Source organism: Chelonoidis abingdonii, chromosome 5 (assembly GCF_003597395.2).
Source record: "Chelonoidis abingdonii isolate Lonesome George chromosome 5, CheloAbing_2.0, whole genome shotgun sequence".
NCBI lineage: Eukaryota > Metazoa > Chordata > Testudines > Testudinidae > Chelonoidis > Chelonoidis abingdonii.
In genome coordinates, this window is record NC_133773.1 from 85,607,608 (window position 1) to 85,630,066 (window position 22,459).

Consider the following 22,459-nt stretch of genomic DNA (forward strand, 5'->3'; position numbering starts at 1 on the left):
CCAATAAAATTTAAAATTGATTAATTTTAGTTGTGTGTGTGTCTGCAGTTTGCCTCGTGACCCATACTCTCCTTGCATCTCTTACCTGTATAGTCTGTTGCCACGTGCAGCCTGGTAAATAACGGGCCTGCATTTTTTTTTGCCCCTGCGAATACATGGCAATCTACAAGAAGATACATCTACATATCCATCATTTGTTTAAAGAACAGAGTACTTGTGGCACCTTAGAGACTAACAAATTTATTTGAGCATTAGCTTTCATGGGCTACAGCCCACTTCATCGGATGCATAGACTGGAACATACAGCGAGAAGATATTTATACATACAGAGAACATGAAAAGGTGGAAGTAGCCATACCAACTGTAAGCCTCTTCCACCTTTTCATGTTTTCTGTATGTATAAATATCTTCTCGCTGTATGTTCCAGTCTATGCATCCGATGAAATGGGCTGTAGCCCATGAAAGCTTATGCTCAAATAAATTTGTTAGTCCCTAAGGTGCCACAAGTACTCCTGTTCTTTTTGCGGATACAAGACTAACACAGCTGCTACTCTGAAACCCACCATTTGTTTATTACTCTCAATACTGCTTTATTATTACAATTTCTGGGTGTTATTTTCTTAGTTATAAATTGTCTAGAAATCAGTGAGATTAAAGATGGACTCAAACCAAAAAGTTAGAATCCATGTCTAGATTTTAAAAACTTTGATGTTTATAGACATTCAGTTCTGAAGTTATAGTTCAGCTCACTATAAAAGACAGGGATCATTTGTAAAACTTGGATTTGGATTTTGATCTTGAACACCTCAAAACTGGTGGTGTTCAGATGGCTGGCTGTGGACCTCTCTAACTGAAACAACAAAATCTCAAGTAAGATGTTCCATTGTTCTTTCAGGCTGCATTCTACCTTTTGACCTCTCAGTACAAATATGTTTTTCATGTGATCTGCATTACAGTCTCTCATTAGGAAAAGGGAATTCTTTTGGCTACATTTTATGACTTTAGTCAATGCTTTGTACTCTTGATAGTTTAATTTTCTGGGTTCTGCTCTGATCAGGAATAAATTATATATATACACATGCTGAGAAAATCTGATTTTCATGTAATTTAGATGAGAATGCTTCTATATATAATATTTATTATGTCTCCCTTTATTGTAGTATCTGAGTGCCTCACATTCTTTGAAGTATTTATCCCTCTGAGATATGGAAGTGTTAATTGCATTTTTTTATTCCCTAACAGGTGGGAAACTGAGAAAAAGAGGCTAAGTAAACTGCCTGTGGTCACACAACAAGTCTGTAGCATGGTAAAGTCTTGAACCTAGCTTTCTCAAGCCCTAGGCTAGGGCCTTAACCCCTGAACAATACTTACTCTCTACACAGCTCTCCTAGCAAATTCAAGTGCAAGTTTTATTCACTATGCTGAAATTTTAGCTATGGCTGGAGACAGATGGCAAGTTTAGTTTGCAAGAAAGGAAGGAGAAATCACAAGTGGATGCAGGATATCAAGAAAGGGGAGGATTGAACTTCAAGGAATTTATGAAACTTAAAAAAAAGTTTTCAAGAAGTTTTATGACCTGTTGTCCACTTAATCTACTACCTGCTCTGTTCATTCCCTCTGGGGCCCCTGGCATTAGCCACTGTTGGAAGACAGGATACGGGGCTAGATGGACGTTTGACATGACCCAATATGGTCATTCTTATGTTCTTAGTACCACTGCAAGCCAATCTTTACAACAGCACATCTGCTGTTGAAAACCTGACTGAGTCACAGAGGCAAAAATATGCTTTCTGTTGATATTACACATATTCCATTGTTCTGCCTTTTATATTTGTATAAACATCTGTTTACGGTGGATGCTGTCAATAAAATTTGCACAAGGGAGTTCTATGAGGGTAGATATCATGAGAAGAATAGAATCCTCTCCCCCAGAGTAAAGATGTAGCACTGCTCCTCTACTAGCAACCTCTACAGTGTGTCTGCCCTCTGCAAGGAGGTTTGGCCAGGTATTGGCAGATACCATGGTTACACTCATGTTCCCAGTCTGTTTACCATGGTACCATAGATAGCCCACACAGAGTACAGCACCCAGGAGGGTGTGGATGTCTTTTATAGGATCGCTACATTTTGTTGTTTCCATATAGTAGAGCTACACTCCTTCCCCTGCCCTTTGGATTATATTTGCTACAGGGAAACAAAATGAAGCTAGATTTAGGCCTATATATGTCTGAATTGCTCTAAGCAATTCTCTGAAATTTGAAAGGCAAAATATGCAGGGTTTCTCCAAAATACTTTTTTTTTTATTAAGTATGGACAGAGGGGTAGATTTTTCTTCAGGGTTTGAGTGGTCCTTCTGCTTCATTTATGAATAATTACACATACATCTTGGCCTATAAAAGTCCAGCTTATATTTTGGCTCATCATCAAAGAGAGTAAAATGATGCAAATAGAAGGATTCAAGGCCACAGTGTATCAGGTATGACAACATATGAACATACTACCAGACTAAAAATCATTTGCTGGTTTGTAAATGGTTCCAGTGACGTTTTGTCTAATATCACAGACTTATGCAAGAAGACGAACAAAATAGCGTGGATTGAAGCCTGTCAAAGAATTTTCATTACCTCATCACAACCTATCACAGAAATCTATTCTGGTCCATCCAGCTTGACAAAATGTTTGAGCTGTTCACTCATGAATCCAACAGGTCTAGGAGCAGTATTGATGCAAACCATGGAAAGTAACAAGTAAAAAATTTGACATCCAATGAACAGAATTACTCTGTCATAAAAAAGAATGTCATGAGATTGTGTGGGCCATCAAATAGGAAAGGCCTTGTCTATTTTGAGACAATTTAGAGTCCTGACAGACCATTCTCCATTGGCATGGCAACACAGAGCAAAAAGGTAATGACTCCAAACTGCTACTCAGGAGCAACTCTCCAAAAATATGACATGGAAATTGTACTTTTAAAAAAGGTAGAGCAAATACAGTGGCAGACATATTGTCAAGGCAAGAAAGAGTTCTGAACCAACATCTATGGATCAACTGGTGAGTGATTCTACTGCATATGTATGTGGAGGGAGGTTGCCCACAAGCCTCTTAGTACCAGCTGAGGCACATAAGGTGTACTGAGGGGAGGCATGGGGTTAGAAGAATCTCCTAAGTCTAATATTTACATTCTCATTCACTGAATGTCGTGTGAGGTCTCTAATAAAAGCCTTCCACTCTAGTCATCACTGTTGTGGAATATATGTACAAATACTATATGCAGAGTTATGTACAGATACTGAATATATGTTCTCAAAGTCTGTCTAGGGGCTGGTCACCAGCAAAGCTGAAAAAGAGGCTTGCTGTCAGACAAGAAAGGTTGATCTAGTAGGCTGTTTTCATGTAAATTAAGTATTGTTTGAGTGTGGCTCTCCTATCACCAGTCTCAACTGAACGTTAATTAAAGATTGTAAAAAATTCAAAGGGAGAAAAACAACTGGAAGACACAAGCAGCAAGGGGAAGTGGGGCACGGAGGACCATATATTTTCTCTGCTATATTTGGGGAACAAAGTAGACACCATATCATTCCTCACCTAGGAAGTAAATGGACAGAGAATTTGCTTCGTAAAAAAGAGATCTCAGCCAGGCTTGGTGGAAAATTCTAGAGGGAACTCTGAGTGAAATAACTAATAATTTATCTTTTTGTCTAAAGAAGCTTAAGTTTTAGTCTCTATAAAGCATGTTATGATTTTGTTTTATATGTAATCATTTGTTTTCACTATTCTTACTCACTATTATATGAATCTCTGTTCTTTGATAATAAACTGATTCTTGTTTTCACTGTAGATATATCTAAGTACTGTGGTGATAAGCAAAGTGGTGATCCTGAGATGATTCTTACAAGCTGGTGTGTAATGTTACATTCAGAGCAGCAGGTCTGGTAACTCTGTGGGTGTTCAGCGGATAAGGAGCTGGACACCTCAGGGAATGCTCTGAAGGCTTGGAGGCTGGTGTAAGCATACTGAGCAAACAAGGCCTGTGGAGGCATGGAAAGCACTGTTTGTGTTCCTAGAGCCTGATGATTTCAAGGAGCTGATCACAGCAGGCACAGACAAGACTTCCTCACTCTAAGGGCAGGTGGTGGTGAGGTGCCTCACTACCCTGGGTACCCCCGGGGAGAGTCGAAGAAACATCTATGTAACAAGGCTGGTTTAAGATTGGATTGGTTTCCCAGCACAGAGAAGGAAACCATTTTCTCTTTTGCTGAAAAGTAATTTTTAAAATTGCCAAGTTCCCTTATATAGTTAATGCGGACTCCCAACATCTGTATATGAAATCAATACTCCGATATCTGATTGGCTAATCAACATTTATACTGCTGTACAAATTAACATTCTTTTTACTTATTACCAATATACCATGCAGCTAACACCATTTAAATGCACTTCTCATTCCTGTTTCACAAATTATTTGCACAAAAGAGATATATTCTTATCTAATTTCATAAGGCCAAGATGAAGACCTTAGGTGATGGTTTGAGGTGACCCAATTAAGCACTGTTCTGACAATCATTCTGACTATTTATTCTCCTTATTGTCTCAGGTCTTGTATTCTCCAGAGTTGAGTAACAATTATGATAGTTTGAATTTTTTTTCTTGTTCTGTTGTACACTCTCCAACCTCATAGAGAATAGCCAAATTCACTTAAGAACTAACCCATTTATCCATTAAGCTCTCCAGCTTTCCGAACATGATCGTAACCCTTTACAAAATTGCTGCCATTGGCACCACAAATATCCATTAGTGATGAAAAATAATGAACTACCACTATGCTATCTGTAACCATGTTTTGCAGTTAGACATAGATTAATAATAAAAATTGTGCAAATAAGTTTTCAAATATTGCTGTACACTGCTGTTCTGTCTCCTCAGCCCAGGAAAGATTGACACCATACCCAGGGTCTTTTTTGTGGGCTTTTTTTCCACATCAGAATTTAAGCTTTATTTCTTCCAGCTAGCACAAAGTCATCAGTTGTCCCTTCTACCTCAACCCAGAGCTTTTGGCAGAAGTCTATCAGTTTCCCACATATTCCCACTCTACTGACCACTTGCCTGAGAGTCATCCTGCCCCAAGACCAATCTACTTCTGTACCTCCCCACCAGGGCAAACAATCTCAACTGGGAGGTAGATGATCTGTCAAAGGTGAGGCTGTGCTCAATTCCCCTTAAAGGGCGAGGCACCCTGTGACAGGTTTGTTTGTTTGTTTTTTTAAAGAAAGAAAAGGTAACATTTTGGGCTATATATTGCTTGATCCATGAAACTCTTACTAATATTAATCGAATGTTGTGCAAGATTTACCATGTGTGCCTGACTGATCAAGATGAGGAAATAGCCATTGGTTGTATGCATTATTATTTACTGCAGACTGTCAGCAACTTGGCCTGATATATGCAAATAAATAAATAAATGGACACATCACCTGAGCTTATAGTTTAATGGCCCAGACATGAAAGTTGATGACCACATACAAATGAACCATCACTCATACTTCAGTTTAGGGGACATCTCTTTCTAGTGTCTAATGTCCCATCTCTAGTAAGAAGTTATTTGTATTGTAGTAGTGCTTAAGATATCAAAGCCGTATTGTTAGGCACAGTACAAACATAATAAAAAAGACAGAGTTTCCAATCCAATTATAAGGTGAGAGACAGCAAATAAATACAACAGACAAATGGGGAAGACAAGGTAGCAGTGATGTGATGATGATCAAGTCAATCTAATCTTGTATTTCAGCATTAATTAGACAGTGGAGCATGCACTCTGCAACAAACATATTTTTATTGTGTATGATTGTGCCTCAAATAAAATATTGTGGGGTGCTGACCTTTCCACATTAAATAAAATGGTTCAGCAGAGTGTGGAAGAGTCCATATTGGTCTGGTCTAATAGGTTTTCTCTAGATATTGATGGTGAGACACTTAAGGCACATATTATGCATGTGGATAGTGATCTGTGGATATTGCATGGCTGGACTTCGCTACATAAAAATAGTAATAGAAAACCACATTCAATATTGATGGATGTTGTAACAAGTCTGGGATTAACTCAACAAACTTTTCAAGCAGTTATCCTGACATACGCAATATAATTAGGATAGTCCAAAAGCTCTTTCCCACCATACATATAGGGGCCAGATTCGCATGTACAGGGATTTAGGTACATTACATTGAAGTATTATTGATGCCATTCTAAAACTTGAGCTGACAGTTGTAATCAGACAGAATATGAGCATTACTTCTTATGGCAGTATTACTTGGATCACTATAGTTACTATTGTGTCAGCACTTCTATTATCAGCCTATTTTTCAAGGGTTTATAAATCATCTTCATAATTTCACTCTCTTCTTGCAATTGGCATACACAGTCCCTCATCATTATCCCTCATCTCTGTCTCTCTGTCACACAAACACACAGATGCTATCACTGCCTTGCCCAAGAGAACCTCACAGTTTTGTTTTATTCACCTCCATGTATAAACATAAAAACCGCAAGGAAGTCACATAAAAATGCACATGTATAATGATCAAGTTGTGACACAAACTGCCATAGGCCAGGAAATAAGGTCAAGATTATCACAGCATCTTTAATGCATGTTCATCTTCTCTCCAGACAATGAATGCTCCAGATTCAGGGACAATTACAAGATTTGTTTCTAAGCATTGGTTGGTATGGCTCATATACCCAAATTAAAAGTACGGTTATACTCTGAGGCACAGAATTAAATAAGTTGTTCCATAATTGTTATTCTTACAAATAAATTACTCACCCACAAATACTGAACTGGTGGAAAACTTAAAAAAAAACACCTTTGGAAAACAATGAAATTAACAAAATTTATTATTCCAGTAGATTTGAAAATTAGCTGTAAATTTGCATTGTTCATTTACATATTTGTTGCCTCAGTGACTTCCATCTTAAATTTTCTAACTACAATTAAAAAGGTAGCCAACAGAACTTCATACCTAATCTGGTATTTGAGTCCTAGGGCAACATGTATGTTTTCTGGCTAGTGCATTAGGATTATGCAAAACAAATTTTACTATTTAAAGTCTATTTTATTTGCTAAAGTTCATTCATTTTGAGTACGTTTTATTGCACTTGAGCTGGATCCAAGAGTTCCTACTCTACTGAACTTTGCAGAGCCAAACTTAAACTAAAATGGAATTAAAAATCCAAATGCTTCCATGGCTTTATTTCTGTGCTCTAACAATAGTTGAAATACTGGGTGTGAATTTGCTAGTTGGCCCATGCTAGTTTCCTGATTTAAAGGAATGGTGTAGTGATACTTGGAATCAGCTTAATTTTTACACAATTTCTATTAATTAGAGCAAAAGTAAACAAACCGTTGTTCGGACTCTAGTGCTTTAATTAGTGAGATAACAGAACTGTGTGTGAGGACATTAGCCAGCTTGTCCTCCTTGATAATGAACTGCTGAGGTTACATCTGTAATTATGGGGGGTATTTTTTTTATATACTGCACTAAGAAAATGTGTGAGCATGAAATCCATGAAAGGGTGAAATGGATTTCGTTACCTTCACATGCTGCTATCAAATAAGAGAGAGTGTTTTAGCTATGTTTAGTTAGCACTGTACATATAGCCAGTCTCATCTATGCCCTGTCTGCTCAATTTATTTTATAGTAGACAGCATTCTAATAGCAATAATTGCATGTGTCAGATAGTCTGATACAGCATTGCTCCCTGGTGAAACAGCAATGTAAGAGTAAATGAGATTCTAATAGTTATGGGAGACAACTGAAAGTAGGGTCAGGCATATTACATTTTCCCCCTATTAACCATCTTGTATAGGTGCCAAATTTGCAATTAATCATTATACTGATTTGTGTAGATGCTAGTTCAGCACACTGAAACAAGTGATTACATTACTCCAAAGGAAATTCATATGCTCTATATCATAAGCTATTCACACATAATTATGTAATCAAAATAGGAGCAAAGATGAAGAGAATTGTTATCAAAGAACCATGTGATACTCATTTTGCTAGAACATAATAGAGCCAGATTTACCTCTTATCTTCCATTAGCCTAGTCTGCTAACAACGTTTATTCTGCTGGTGGACTTAGAGCCAGCTGGTTCAGGTCACAGACTGGCCTTAAGAGAGGTAACAATACTATGTACCTTCTGAGCACCCTTCACAAATGTAGACCTTAAGTAGAGTTGTCTGCAAGATATAGCTTATCACTGTGATTGGATGCTAGTCTAGAAGGTCAATGGTTCTAACATGTGTCCACTCAAGATGAGGGCAAAATACTAGGATTGCTGGTAGAATCTGTGGAATGTGGGTGCAGCAGAAGAAGCAATTTACATCAGCTTGAAACCAGATGATGGCGTGAATTTGTTTAAACTATTTATTCATCCATATCATCCTGGACGCCATTGTCATTATTATGCTATAGCTCTGACTTTTAGTCAAATTGAATTTTTTCATAGTGAGGAAACATGTATATGGATATGAAGATGCCATAATTGTTTTTAAGGAAAATATCATGGATACCATGCAACCCAAGCAACCCCATAATCTATTTGTAAACCTCCCTTTCACTTTGTATAGTCTCATCTACTTGTATGTCGGGTCATCTCATTTGGAATGCCAGCTCCTCAAGGTAGGAACCTTGTCTTCCATTTCTCTGTACAGTGCTATATACACTTCATGGCACCATATTTAAATATTAAACAATAATAATTGTTAGAACTATGTATTATTGGTAATGTCATTTCTACCCCACACACTAAAACATGCCCCCTCATTCAAACATTTCACACTTATAATTGAGAAGTTACATCACAATGGAAACAACCAGTTAACAGGCAAAGTGTATCAGTATTGTATACTCAGTATAGGAGCAAGTATGCTCCTTTACCCTCTTAAAAAATCAATAACCTATAGCCAAATTGCAAATATCACTGGATGAGTATGGGTTAACAGGAGAGGCAAAGAGTAGAATTTCAGATGGAGTGTGACAGGCTCTCTTTCTAGGTACAGTTCTACCCTCAAAACTGGCGGTCAGCAATAGAACAATGGTTGCTACCTGCAATAGATGTGTCATGTTGTATTTCCTGACAGAAGCTAGAACGGAGTTCCTCTGTGGCTACAGCTACACTGCACACAACTCATGGGGGGTGTATAAGGTATGTGTAATTACACACTGAACACAGCCTGCTTTTTATTGCACACTGCAGTGTGTAGCTACATATGTCAGTGAAAGGTTCTGGCAGTGGGGAGGCAGCAGGGAAAGACACTAGCAGTGAGGAGTTGCTGGAGCCTCGCCTCGCTGCCTCCCCCTACCAGAGCATTTCCCCACTGCTGGAGCCTTTCCCCCTGGGGGCTTCAGCAGCAGGACACTGCTAAAAGTAGCAGTGTATACAGGAGGAACATTGTCTGGATATATAGAAAGCCATGTAGGGGACAAACACACAGGGTTCAGGTGTGGTTTTACTTGCCTAAGCAATGCCTCAATATCTACATTGGTATTTATATGAATGTGAGGGGGCTGTATAGCTTACATACTTTCCATGCTACCATAAAGAGTGTGCATTATAGATGTGCCTTTAATGACATGTAAACTGGTGGCTGTACTGCAAGAAGAGAGTTGAGGTTTGGAAGGACAAATACAGACACTATGGATCATAGAGGCTGAGAAGTTCTTTGATGACCAGATTGGGAAAGCATCACCAGTCCAAGATTCAAGAAAGGAACTGGTCATCAAGGAATCATAAAATGGAAACCAGAGAGGAGGCTTGATAATTGATAATCACCAGACACAAGGGAACCAGATGTCATTACTCCTCTGCCTCCAGATGTATAGCTGGTCAGGCTGGGGCCAGGATCCCACAAAATAAGAAGTAACCATGGGTTATGTTGTCAGTATGGAAACAGATTAAAGTCTCTCTGAAGATCCAACTGATTGAATAGAATTGAGATCTATACAGGACTTACCTATGAATAGCTGCTCAGCCCAACAGAAAATCAAGCATGTCCACAAAGATCTACAACCATCCAAGGAAGACAGACTCTCCTTGCTAGGGATGCTTTATTAAGAAGAATGGAAAGAACATTTTGTAAGGGACAGGGAGACAAGAGGATGGTGTGCTGTGTTCCTGGAGCCGAGAACACAAGATGTGACTAAGACTGGATAGGAATCTGAAGTCTGTGGGTAAGGATCCACTGGGGATGGTGCATATAGTCATCAATGACACTTCCACATGATACCTAACCATTTGTAGATGACTTCAAGCAACTCAGAAGGATGCTGAAGGAGAAGAATGGCCAAGTGATCTTCTTGGAGATCTTTCCTATCCTGCAATCAGAGGAAGGCAGAAGATTCTGGAAGTGAGCAAATGACTAGGTAAGTAGTGTAGGCTTTTGGTTTTGTGGAACATTTGTTCACCTTCTATGAAGAGAAGAAGCTGTATAAATGAAGTGGAAGTGGAACCAATCTTTCAGGGGACAGGCTAGCTAGACTAGCCAGAATGTGTTAAACTAAAAACAAAAAGGAATGGTGAAAAGGAGGAACAAATGAGCACTCACTTAGAACCAAATCAAGGTGTAGGAGAACAATGTCAAGGCACATGAAGAGAAGAAATTAGTTAATTGCCTATACATCAGTGCTAGGAGCCTGGATATTAGACAAGAGGTATTAGAATTGCTCATTTATGAATGTAAATTTGACCACACTTGGTATTACTGAAAAAATTGGTGAAAAAGAAAATCATGATTGGAATATTAAAATAGAAAGGATAAAGTGGGCTTTTCTTTGACCCTGCCTTCTGTACTATAAACACGTAGCAAATGTATATTTTAAAATAATAAAATAAAACCTACCAAAGAAAGACACTTCTCTGCGCACACTTCTCCCTCTGGGGAGAGGATGAGAGAATAAACAAAATCTGAAGGATATGTAATCACCTTGATTAATGCACTACTGAAGGGTCCTCAGGTAGTATGATGATAAGCATGGTATAAAATCTACATGGAACAGAATTAAACAGAGTGGCTCTCTTTATAAAAAATGGCATTACTTGTTTCCAAGTCACAACGCAGACACAAATGGTCTTGAATGTTTACAGATCAAGGTCCTAACAGATAAGACACAAGATGGGGTACCAGTTGGTGTCTGCTATAGACCACCAAATCACATTATAGAACCAGTTCTTAAGGAGCCAGTCATCCTATTTCTACTATGCGGAGAAAAAACCCTGCCTTATCATGGGTAACATCAATGTGAATTCCAAGTGCTGGAGGCCTCACGGTGTCAGTGTTAAAACATCTTCTGAATTCCTAAAAATTATAGTTAATTTTCTAACTCAAAACGTGTTGCATCCAGCATGGGGAAATTCAACATTAGACTGCACATTGACATGTTTTAAACAAACAAGGGGAAGTAATTCTTCACACAACACACAGTCAACGTGTGGTACTTGTTGCTGGGTATGTTGTGAAGGCCAAAAAAGAATTAGGTAAGTTCATGGAGGATAGGTCTATCAGTGGTCAGGGATGCAACCCCATGCTCTGTGTCCCTAAATCTCTGACTGCCAGAAGCTGGGACTGGACAATAGGGGGTAAGTCACTTACTAATTGCCCTATTCTGTTCATTCTCTCTGAAGCTGGCACTGACTATTGTTAAAAGACAGGATGCTGGGTTAGATGGACCATTGGCCTGAAGGAGTATGGCAATTCTGATGTTCTTAGATAAAGAGGAATTGATCACAGAAAGAAAAATTCGTGCTTTATCAGGTTAAAGTGATCATGATTTAATTATTCTGTTTGCACACAACAGACGCAAAGTCCAATCATTTTACAAAACTGAAAACAATTATGAGCCAAATCAGATGTGAGAAATCATTTAAACATAAAAATGTGAATGATAATTAAGAACCGCTCAAAAGCATTTTACTAGCTGCCCCAAAAGCCACAGCCTTATAATCAAGAAAGAGGGGCCACATTGGTTAAAAAAATATGGTTAAAATTCCTCTTAGAGGAGAAATGAAAGCAGCTGTACAATGTTTTCTGTGTAGATAACAAAAAGAAGAAAGGGGAAGTCAATAGTAATGAAGATAAATAGTATGCTAGGAATTGTAGATAATTGATAAATTAAGTAAAAAGACAAAACGAGAAATCTATGGTCAGCAGAGTTAAGTTTTTCATGTGTGTTCATTTTTGTTTTAAGTATTTTAGGAACAAAAGTATTTCTAATACTCATGTTGATCCATCATTAGATGGAAATGATGGGATAATCAGTAATAATGCAGAAAAAGCAATCATCTTTGATAAACATTTCTGCTCTGTATTTGGGAAAAAGACAGATAATGTATTCATATTATATTATGTCACTGAAATACTTTCCACTCCAATACTATCTTAGTAGGATGTTAAAAACAGATAGTAAAGATAGACATTTTAAAATTAGCACCTTTTGCATACAAAAGTTTGAAGAGAGCTGGCCGAAGACCTCTCTGGATCTTTAATGGTGGTTTTCAAAAAGTCTTGGAACATTAGGGATGATCCAGAGGATGAAAGGCTAATGTTATGCCAACATTTTAAAAAAAAGGGTAATAGGATGATCTGGATAATTATAGGCCTGTCAGCCCGACACTGATCCCAGGCAAAATAGAATGGCTTATACAGGACTTGAAAGTAATATAATTAATGCTGATCAACATTTATGTAAAATACATATTGTCAGACTAACTTGATATCTTTTGGATGATATTACAAATTTAATTGACAAAGGTAATAAACTTCATGTACTATACTAGACTTCTGTAGGGCATGTGACATGGTACCACACAACATTTTGTTTAAGAAACCAGAATGACACAAAGCCAACATGTCACATGTTAAATGAATTAAAAACTGGCCAACTGACAGGTCTCAAAATGCAATTGTAAATGAATAATCATCACCAAGCATGTGTGTTTTAGTGAGATTCTGCGGGCACTGTTTCTTGGCTCTGTGCTGTTTAACATTTTTATGAATGAAATGGAAGAAAATATAAGAGCATTACTGATAAAGCTTGCAGATTACAAAGATTGGTAGAGTGGTCACTGTTATAGAGGAACCCAGATCAGTTCATGCGCTGGGCCTAAGCAAACAATGTATGTTTTAATATGGCCAAACATAAGTCATAGGAACAAATAACATAGGCCAGACTTATAGGATGGAAGACTATCCTGGGAAGCAGTAACTCTGAAAAAGATATGGTCCTCATGGTGGATGATCAGCTGAACAGGAGTTTCCAGGATTACACTGGCCAAAAGAGCTAATGTGATAATTGGATGTATAAACAAGGGAATATCAAGTAGAAGCAGAAAAAAGTTATTATCTCTGTATTTCACACTGATGAAAGCATTATTGGAATACTGTGTGCAGTTCTGGTGCCCACAATTCGAGAAGGATGTTGATAAATTGGAGAGGATTCCAAAAAGAGCCATGAGAATGATTAAAGTGTTGGAAAAACTTCATTATATTTACAGATTCAAGAAGCACAATCTGTCTATTTTCTCAAAGAGAAGTTTAAGTGACTTGATCACAATCAGTAAGTACTCACATGGGGAACAGAAATTTGATCAAAGAGGGCTGTTTTACCTAGCAGACAAAGATATAACAAGATCCAGAGACTGGATCTTGGAGCCAGACTAATTTAGAGTTGAAATAAGGCACATTTTTTAACAGTGTCAGGGTCAGACCAGGATCAGAGGGACAGCCTCTGTGCACCAGCCAGTTACCTGGATGCAGGTATGAGGTAAGTAGCAGAGTCAGGGTTGAGCCATGTCAGGATACCAGGAACTCAGGGTCAGGTACTAGGTTACAGACAACACACGAATTGCAGAGTCAGGAACAAACTACTGCCAGATACCAGAGCTTAGGATGCACAGCATTGCTCAGACAACTCCCCCTCATGGATCCTGGTTTATTTACCAGCATGAGCAAATCGGTGGACTGTGCAGGGCCATGGTTCAGGCTGTGCTGAGTCATACTTCCTGCAGGACCTAGCTTCAGGGGGTCCTCTGGCAGAAACCTAGCCTAAGCTTCCCATGATGCTGCAGAAATGTCAGTCCCCCAAACCCTCATAGTCCCAGGTTCTAGTCCTGCAGGTTCTTAGAAACAGTGAGAAAAAATTACCAAGTGTTGTTGTTCCTCATGGGAAATCTTTAAATCAAGATTGCATGTTTTTAAAGGATATGCTCTAGTTCAAACAGGAGTTAATTCAGGGAAGTTCTTTGATGTGTGTTATGCAGGAGATCAGACTAGATGATCACAATGGTCCTTTTCTGGCTTTATAATTTATGAATATGACTGACCTAACTGCCTGTGATCATCTGAGAATCTGCCTGTATAACATATGAATTCTGGTTAATATTATATTATGAAGTAATTGTGAAATGGTATTACAAAAAAACTGCTGTATCATGAATGTATATATATATCTCCACTCGCCAGGGGCTAGCAGCCTTGTGTTACATCCTCCTAGAACAGATACTGTGAAAAAGTACTTAACATTTAATGGCATCACTTTGATCACAATAGTGTATTTGGAAAAAACAGTTTTATCTTACCTTCTGGAGGGAGGTGGAGAAAGGTAGGAGCAGTGGAAATTTACAAGGAGCAGAACAAAAGAGGCAAGGTTCACAGGCAGGCATTTAAATAAGGAAACACAGGAACAAAGGGGATCAGGCAGGAATAGGAAGCACTGACTAGGAGAGAGAAAGGTCACAGAAGTTGCCAAGTCACTTAAAACAAATGGAAAGACAGCTTAAAACAAATGACTTTGGGCTTGAAATTTTAAAGTTTGGTGGGTTTGGGGGACTGGTGGCACCCTTTCCCCACTTAATAATGTGCCACTTTTCTAGAAGGATTTTTTTTCTCTTTCAGGATGCAGGTGGAATGCCCCGCCCTCTTATTCAGTGTGATGACATTTACTAAGCCCTCCTCCATCCCCAGGGCATCCCACAGTCCCACTTGTAGCCCTAAACCCCTCATTCTCTCTCTGACACTGTCACATTGGGCTGCATGAGTTTCTCAAATCTTTCTCTCTCCTATTCGGTGCTTCCTTTTCCTGTCTGAGCTCCTTTGTTCCTGTGTATTCCAGCTGTGGGGCATCTGACTGGTGAGCACACAAACACTGATCAGTGAGACTCTGTGAGGGATCAGTAACGGTCTGCGTGAGGCAGGGGAAACCCTGCCTGCCTGCACACTGATGATCCCCAATAGAAGGGTGAGCTCGAAAGGGACATTGTGTTTAGGATGTTTGCTCTATTCTATATACAATACTTGCCTTGTGCTTTATATGATTATGTATAAAAGAGCAATAATGTGTTAGACTTGTGTAAAGTATTTCTCTGTGCTTAATACTTTACAGCTACTATGTTGCCTCCTGAGAGATTTAAACTATAAATGTGAAGCTTCACACCATTATGGGAGAGGGCATGTTTAAGTAACTGGGGTATTTGGGGTTGGTGCTGGTCCTAGCAAAATAGTTTGAGGAACTACATGTTTCTGAAGGAACAGTAGACTGAGAGGCAGGAAGGAAACAGTGCTGCAGCCTGCTGAGGCCCGGGGATGCTTAAACTACTTGGGGATCCAGACACCTACTGTCTTGGATTCCCCTCACACAGTCCAGCCGCTATTGGAATGCCCTGCTGTATCTGTGACACCATGACAGTCATTGTCATTGTAATCTAAATCAAATTTATTTTAAACATTTTCCCCCTTCAGTCTAGTCACATACAGAAGAATAAATATTGGAATAAGTCAATCAAAGCATTCACATCAAAGGCGTACAGTCCTTCTTCAGTTTGAATATCCATATAAATCAACCTTGGAGCGCTAAAATAAGCTATTTATTTATTTCAGGAGAACTTAAAGGCCCCAACATAGATTGGGGGCCTGTTAGTCTAGATAACTGTGCAAACACATGGTAGGAGAAAGTCCCTGATCTCCAGAAAAAAATGGTTGGTAACCCTAAGAAAAAAACTAAAACACCATTAATTTATTACATTTCATACAGTCATACAGTGTTCTTAATGCATTGATACTTTATTCCACCACTTCATCAATGTGCTTAATTATTATTAATCTTATAATGCAGTATTTCCAAAACCAAGCACTCAAATATTATGAATCAGCCCCCACTCTCATCATAAGATTATCCTAACAGTAATGCACATATTAATATTTTTAAAAAGTGTGCAATTCCTCTTATTTCCCATGTGATTTTTGATCCCTTAGGGTTTATATTTTCAAGCTGTCCTCCACAAGCATGAAGGCTAGAAACTTACTTTTTTTAAAAAATGAGAGTCTAACATAATTACATTTCTCAGGAGTTGGGGCTTTAAGAGAAACACCAAATATCACAAGTCTCACAATATAATCTTGAGAGCTGTAACATTATAGTGTTACAGGAGTGCTTAGTAGCCCCAACCAAGATTAAGCACCTTTGTCATCATACACAGAAGGCCCCTTCCCAGAAGAACTTTCAATTTCCATAGACAAGACCAGACAAAGAGTGGGAAAAAAGAATTATTAATTGACTTATATTCTTGAGACAGAAGCCAACAGCATATTAACCTTTACTACTGCTGTAACTTCAACCAATAATTGTAATGCCCGAACTATCAGTAGACCTACATAACTTTCTTCTATCTTATTAATAATTCAATGCCATTTGTATTACAGAATACTGAGTTTGGGGATTATTTCTACCCAAGTGAGCTACTTCAAACTTAAACACATTAAATTTCATATTCCACCATTCAGCCTGTTCACCCAGTCTGTTAAGATTATGTTAAGAAACGACATCCCTCTGAGAGTTTTAACCACTCGTTCTACTTATTTCTAATTTGCTAATTTCTTGTTACAGATTTTTATCATTGTTTAAATATTTACAAGTACTGGCACCATACTGTCATCAGCTGCTGGTGGCTGCTGCATGGAAGGATATTAGCCTGCTGCTGCTACCTCCTATGGAAGTTACTTCCTTAACTCAAGTGATATATGGTAGGTCAGATCAAATTAGTCCCTTGTAGGTTTAAAATCTGGGAAGTTTGAGCTGTGTGCTGAAGTTCACAGATTCAGATTTGTCTAACAATTCTTGGAAGAGGAAAGGGTTAGCACTTTCTTTTCTCACTCACTCACTCACACATACACACACACTTTAATTACAACTTTCTAGTTACTATGGGTTTTTTTTGTAATGCACTGAGTATGCTTTTTGAGTACTGCAAGAGGGCTCTTTGGACCTGTGGCAAAAGAGGGCAGTTTGCATGAAAAGCTATAATACCAACTAATTTCTGGAGATACAGGTTTTAGATTGTCACAAGGTTGCAGACTATATCTCCTACAGAAATACAAATTGTTCCATGTTCTTTATGCCTTAATCTCAGTTCCACAGTCCTTCTTGTCTATGTAGTAATTTATGTAGAGAAAGAATAAAAGTCCAAGTTCAAAAGGTTCAAATAAATACTAACTTTCAAATTAAAGACAGCAGGCAGTAAGCACAGTTTGTGCACTGCATGTGTTGATACTCCATAATGTGAATGTTTCATGTGGAATGTGTAGCTTTTAAAATATAGATTAGAAAAGTAATATCAAGGAAAATGTTACAAGTCAGCCTTGTGCATGTGTAACTATTAGGTCAACTGAGATTAGGAGTGAATTCTGGTCCATTCATTTTATGAATGGACAGAGTCTCTGAAGATCAAGCAGATATTCTGTAGAACACGCAGCCCCTGCCAACAGGTTCATCAACTAGTATTGGCACCCACTCCAATGAGAAGCGCTGTCCCACTTTTCTACCAGAAGGGGTGAATACTGTAGTCATTACCTTGAGCAGGAAGCTGGTAAGGAAATAATGATAGTATTAAGAAAAAGCCAACCTCCTCCCCCAATGCAATATAATACTGGCACCGCAAAAGCAAATATTCTTTGCCATGAATGCTATAACGGTTTTAGATACTTTCTTTTAAATTAGGAAAATGGGCCAGACTTGGAGCACTAGCAAACATACTCATTATTTGCAGTGACTGCAAGCCCTCGTTTCCTGGAAGGCCTGCCCTGTATTTCTCCGACTTGATGCGTTTAAGGGTTGTACTTTCCCCCCTTTCTTTTGCAGCAGAGAATAGAAGTATATTATTTTCTTTTTGTGAAGAAAACTTGGCATGTCATGGCCTGGTTGGGCTTTGTTGTTGGGATGTGAAGAAATTGACATGACTAAATCACAGAAACAAAATAGCAGTTCCAAGCCACATATTAAAGACTTGAACACTTATTTTTGGTAGCAAGAAAAGCTATTAAATCAGACCATGGCTTTTTATAGCTGAAGGGCTTGAAGAATGGGAGGGATATGAACACTTACAAGAAAAGGATATTTTATCTGCTGCTCGCAAGGCAGACACAAACCCCTACTGAGCCGTACCCGTATTTATTCTTTGTACTTAATTGATTGTCTTTGATAATGTCATTTTTATTATCAAATAATGCTCAGCACATGCACATTTTAAATAATGTTATTAAATGTTATACTAAAAACTGGCCCTCCAGGGAGGGACACTGTGAGTTTAACCTTTTAACATAAAAAACAGAAGAATTAGCATGAACACAGTTGGGTTTTTTTCATCCACCTTCTGATTTGGAACTCTGGCTGCCTTTCCCAGCTTCTGACTTCTCAGTATTCTCTAGGGGACAAATACTGCCCCCTTTCTCCACAGGTCCAGAGGGCCCTCTTGCAGTGGAACTGGCACAGCTCCATAGCACATGTGATTTAGAGAGTGTGTGCCCCTTCTGTGGATGAAACCATGGGGGCTCCCTCCAGGCTGTCATACCCATCTGAAAGAGAAGCAAGTGTGGGACCAGAGGATTAGGGGATATAATAACAAGACTAAAACTATACATTCTTGTTTTCTATGCTGCATTGTACTGCATATTCTAAGGATTCCTCTCTCTCTAAGTCCTTATGTGTCCCTCCTCTTCATAGTATCTGAGTGCCTCAGAATCATTAATGCATTTTTTTCTTCAGAAGACCCCCCCATTTTATAGATGGGGAATTAAGGCACAAGGTAAATTAAGCAACTTTCCCAAAATCACAGTGTCTCAAGTCCCACTCCAGTGTCCAAGCTGCTAGAAAATCCTTCCTATCCTCTTGATAAGCACTCCTGTTTCTAGCTATTTAAGGTACTTATATGGCCCCCATATATATAGTGGCTAAGCACATTATACACTTTATCCTCACAGAAACCCTGTCAGATAGAGAAGTACTGTTTGTTTTGAGTCAGTACTCAGTGTATGGGCATATGGGGACAAGGATAAAGACAAGCTGGGCTATATTGTTTCACCTTAGTCACTGCTCTGCTCTTGGATCACTGGTTAAGGCTTCATCTTCCCCCAATAAATGCTGTGAATGTGTTTTATTAGTAAGCATTGTTAAAGTTCTGTTTGGGAGCTTTTCTGCACCACCTTGGCTAAGCCTAAGCAGCTACCAGAAGCTTAACTGATGTCCATTAAAGGAGGATTGATTTCATATTGTATAACAAATATAAAATTTCTTATTACAAAAGAAGCAACACATCTGTATTGAAGACTGATGTGAGGCTAGTAACTTGATAGGTAACATGCTCCCCACCTAATTACTACTGAACCAGTACCTCAGCACAGCATTAAGGGCAGTCTGCTGTGGAAGGGGCTATAAATTTGAGTGAAACAAAACTAAGCCCTGACAATCCATGGTCTAAAGAATTTCCAGGTGCATATCAAGAGGCTCCTTTTGACTTAGAAAGCCTTAAGTAGTTTGGATTCTGCCTACTGTTTTACACCTGTGCAAATGAAATGAGTTTGTGCAACACATTGCCTTTCTGATTTGGCAGCCACTTTGCCCAGGTGTGAATGATTACACAGCCTGCAGGGCAAAGGGGAATCATCACTGACACCGCTGTGTGTGGTGATACCACTGTTGAGATCAGCTGATGTATCTGAAGATACTGACTGTACAGTATGTTAAGTGATCGCACGGACTCTAGAATTTTCTCAAACAAAGTTTGAGGCTATTGACCTTCAGAGTGTTTTGAATTATGAGTTAGGGAGATTGGAAGCTGCTGGTAGGTGGTATGGGTGAGGAGTTATACTTATTTTTATACTGTTCATGCATCTAGAGCCCGGAACAGACTTTTTTTTATAAATTAAAAAAATGTAGGTACAATATCACATTTTAAAAAGAATTGTGGTGTTGATATTGATGCCTTGTTCATATTCCCATTGAAGTAATTACATTCTGCTTACAAATAATTCCCTACTAGTTTCAATTGTAAAATGTATTCTTCATGTCCCTTTCTAAATAGAAACATGTAGTGTTACTGCAGAACAGCTGAGACATTACACTCAAAAATGAGTGCATTTTGTCTGAATGTATCTAATTTTTATTGAAATCTAATGTTTCTGAATTTAAACAAGGTGCTCTCATTTTCTTTGGCTTTATCTCTCAAATAGTAAACAGCATAAATTGATGAACCCCTAGCACTCAAATGGGTCAAAATAGCTCACCAAAATGGTTAGACTTGCCTGTCCGTACTGCATTTCCCTTTTTCAATATCACCTGCAGACTAGGATTTTCAATTACTTTGTTGTTGAAAATCCCAGCTTCCATTTTTAGATTAAATGCATTTTTTTACATCTAGTATATGCAATTGATGTTCATAGATATAGTGCTTTCAGGCACGACAACTGTATAATTGCTGGTGTCAGAGTTTTGAAAAAAGTTCAAGAAATTTTTGTAAGACTGATTTTTGTTTCAATCAAATACAAATGTGCATATAGTTAAAAAATAAAACAAACAGAAAAAGTTAAGAAATTATTCTTTTTCCTGTTTTGAAATGTTAAACATACCAAATGGTTTCTCCTACATTGTTGAGAAGGTTTTCTGAGATAGTTCTTATGGTTAGTACATTCCACCTCTTCTCCTTCCTCCCCACTCCCCCTAAAAATCTTTACCATAAACATGTTCTGTAAATGATCAATCTGTGAAATGTTCATTATAAAAGTGTGTTAAATTTCCTCAGCCTGACCTCTAAGCTGAATGTACAGATATGAGACTAAATATAAATTGCAAATTGCCCTTGTGTTTTAAGAAATGTAATTAGAACATAAGAATGTCCACACTGGATCAGAGCAATGGTCTAAATGCCACAGGATCTTGTCTTCTGAGTGCCAGTGCCAGATGCTTCAGAAGGAATGAACAGAAGAGAAAAATTTATCAAATGATCCATCCTCTGGTGTCCTGTCCCAACTTTTGGCAGTCAGAGGTTTAGGGACACCCAGAACATGGGTTGCTTTCCTGACTATCTTAGCTAGTTGCTGTTGATAGACCTATTCTCCATGAACCTATCTAATTATTTTTTCAATCCCGTTATACTTTTGGCCTTCACAACATCCCCCAGGACTGAGTTCCACAGGTTGGCTGTGTATTGTGTGAAGAAGTACTTCCTTATGTATGCTTTATACATGCTGCTGTTAATTTCATTGAGTGACCCCGGATTCTTGTGTTATGTGAAGGGGTAAATAATATTTCTTTATTCACTTTGTCCTCATCAGTCATGATTTTATAGACCTTTATCAAATCCCCCACTTAGGTATCTCTTTTCTGTGTTGAACTGTCCTAGTCTTTTTAATCTCTCCTCATGTGGAAGCTGTTCCGTACCCCTAATCATTTTTATTGCTCTTCTCTGTGCTTTCCCCCCAATTTGAATATCTTTTTTGAGATGGGGTGACTAGAATTGCATTCAATATTCTTGGTGTGGGGATACTTTGGATTTAGATAGCAGCATTATGATTTTTTTTTGTTTTAATATCTAGCCCTTTCCTAATGGTTTCCAACATTGCTAGCTTTTTTGACAGCTGCTGCAGATTGAGCACATATTTTCACAGAACTAGTCACAATGACTTCAAGATCTTTTTCTTGAGTGGTAATAGTTAATCTAGACCCCATCATTTTCCCTAATGTGCATTACTTTGCATTTAACAACACAGAATTTCATCTGCCATTTTGCTGCCCAGTCACCTAGTTTTGGGACATCACTCTAACTCTTCACAGTTAGGTTTGCCTTAACTATGTTAAGTAATTTTGTATTGTCTCCAAACATTGCCACCTCACACCTTATCCCTTTTTCAAATAATTTGATTATTGAAAAGCACTGGTCTCAGTACAGTTCCTGGGGTCTATTTACCTCTCTCTGCTGTGAAAACTGACCATTTATTCCTAGCCTTTGTTTCCTATCTTTTAACCAGTTACCAATCTATGAGAGGACCTTCTCTCTTATCCCATGACAGCTTACTTTGCTTAAGAGCGTTTGGTGCAGGACCTTGTCAAAAACCTTTCTGGAAGTCCCAATAAACTATATTC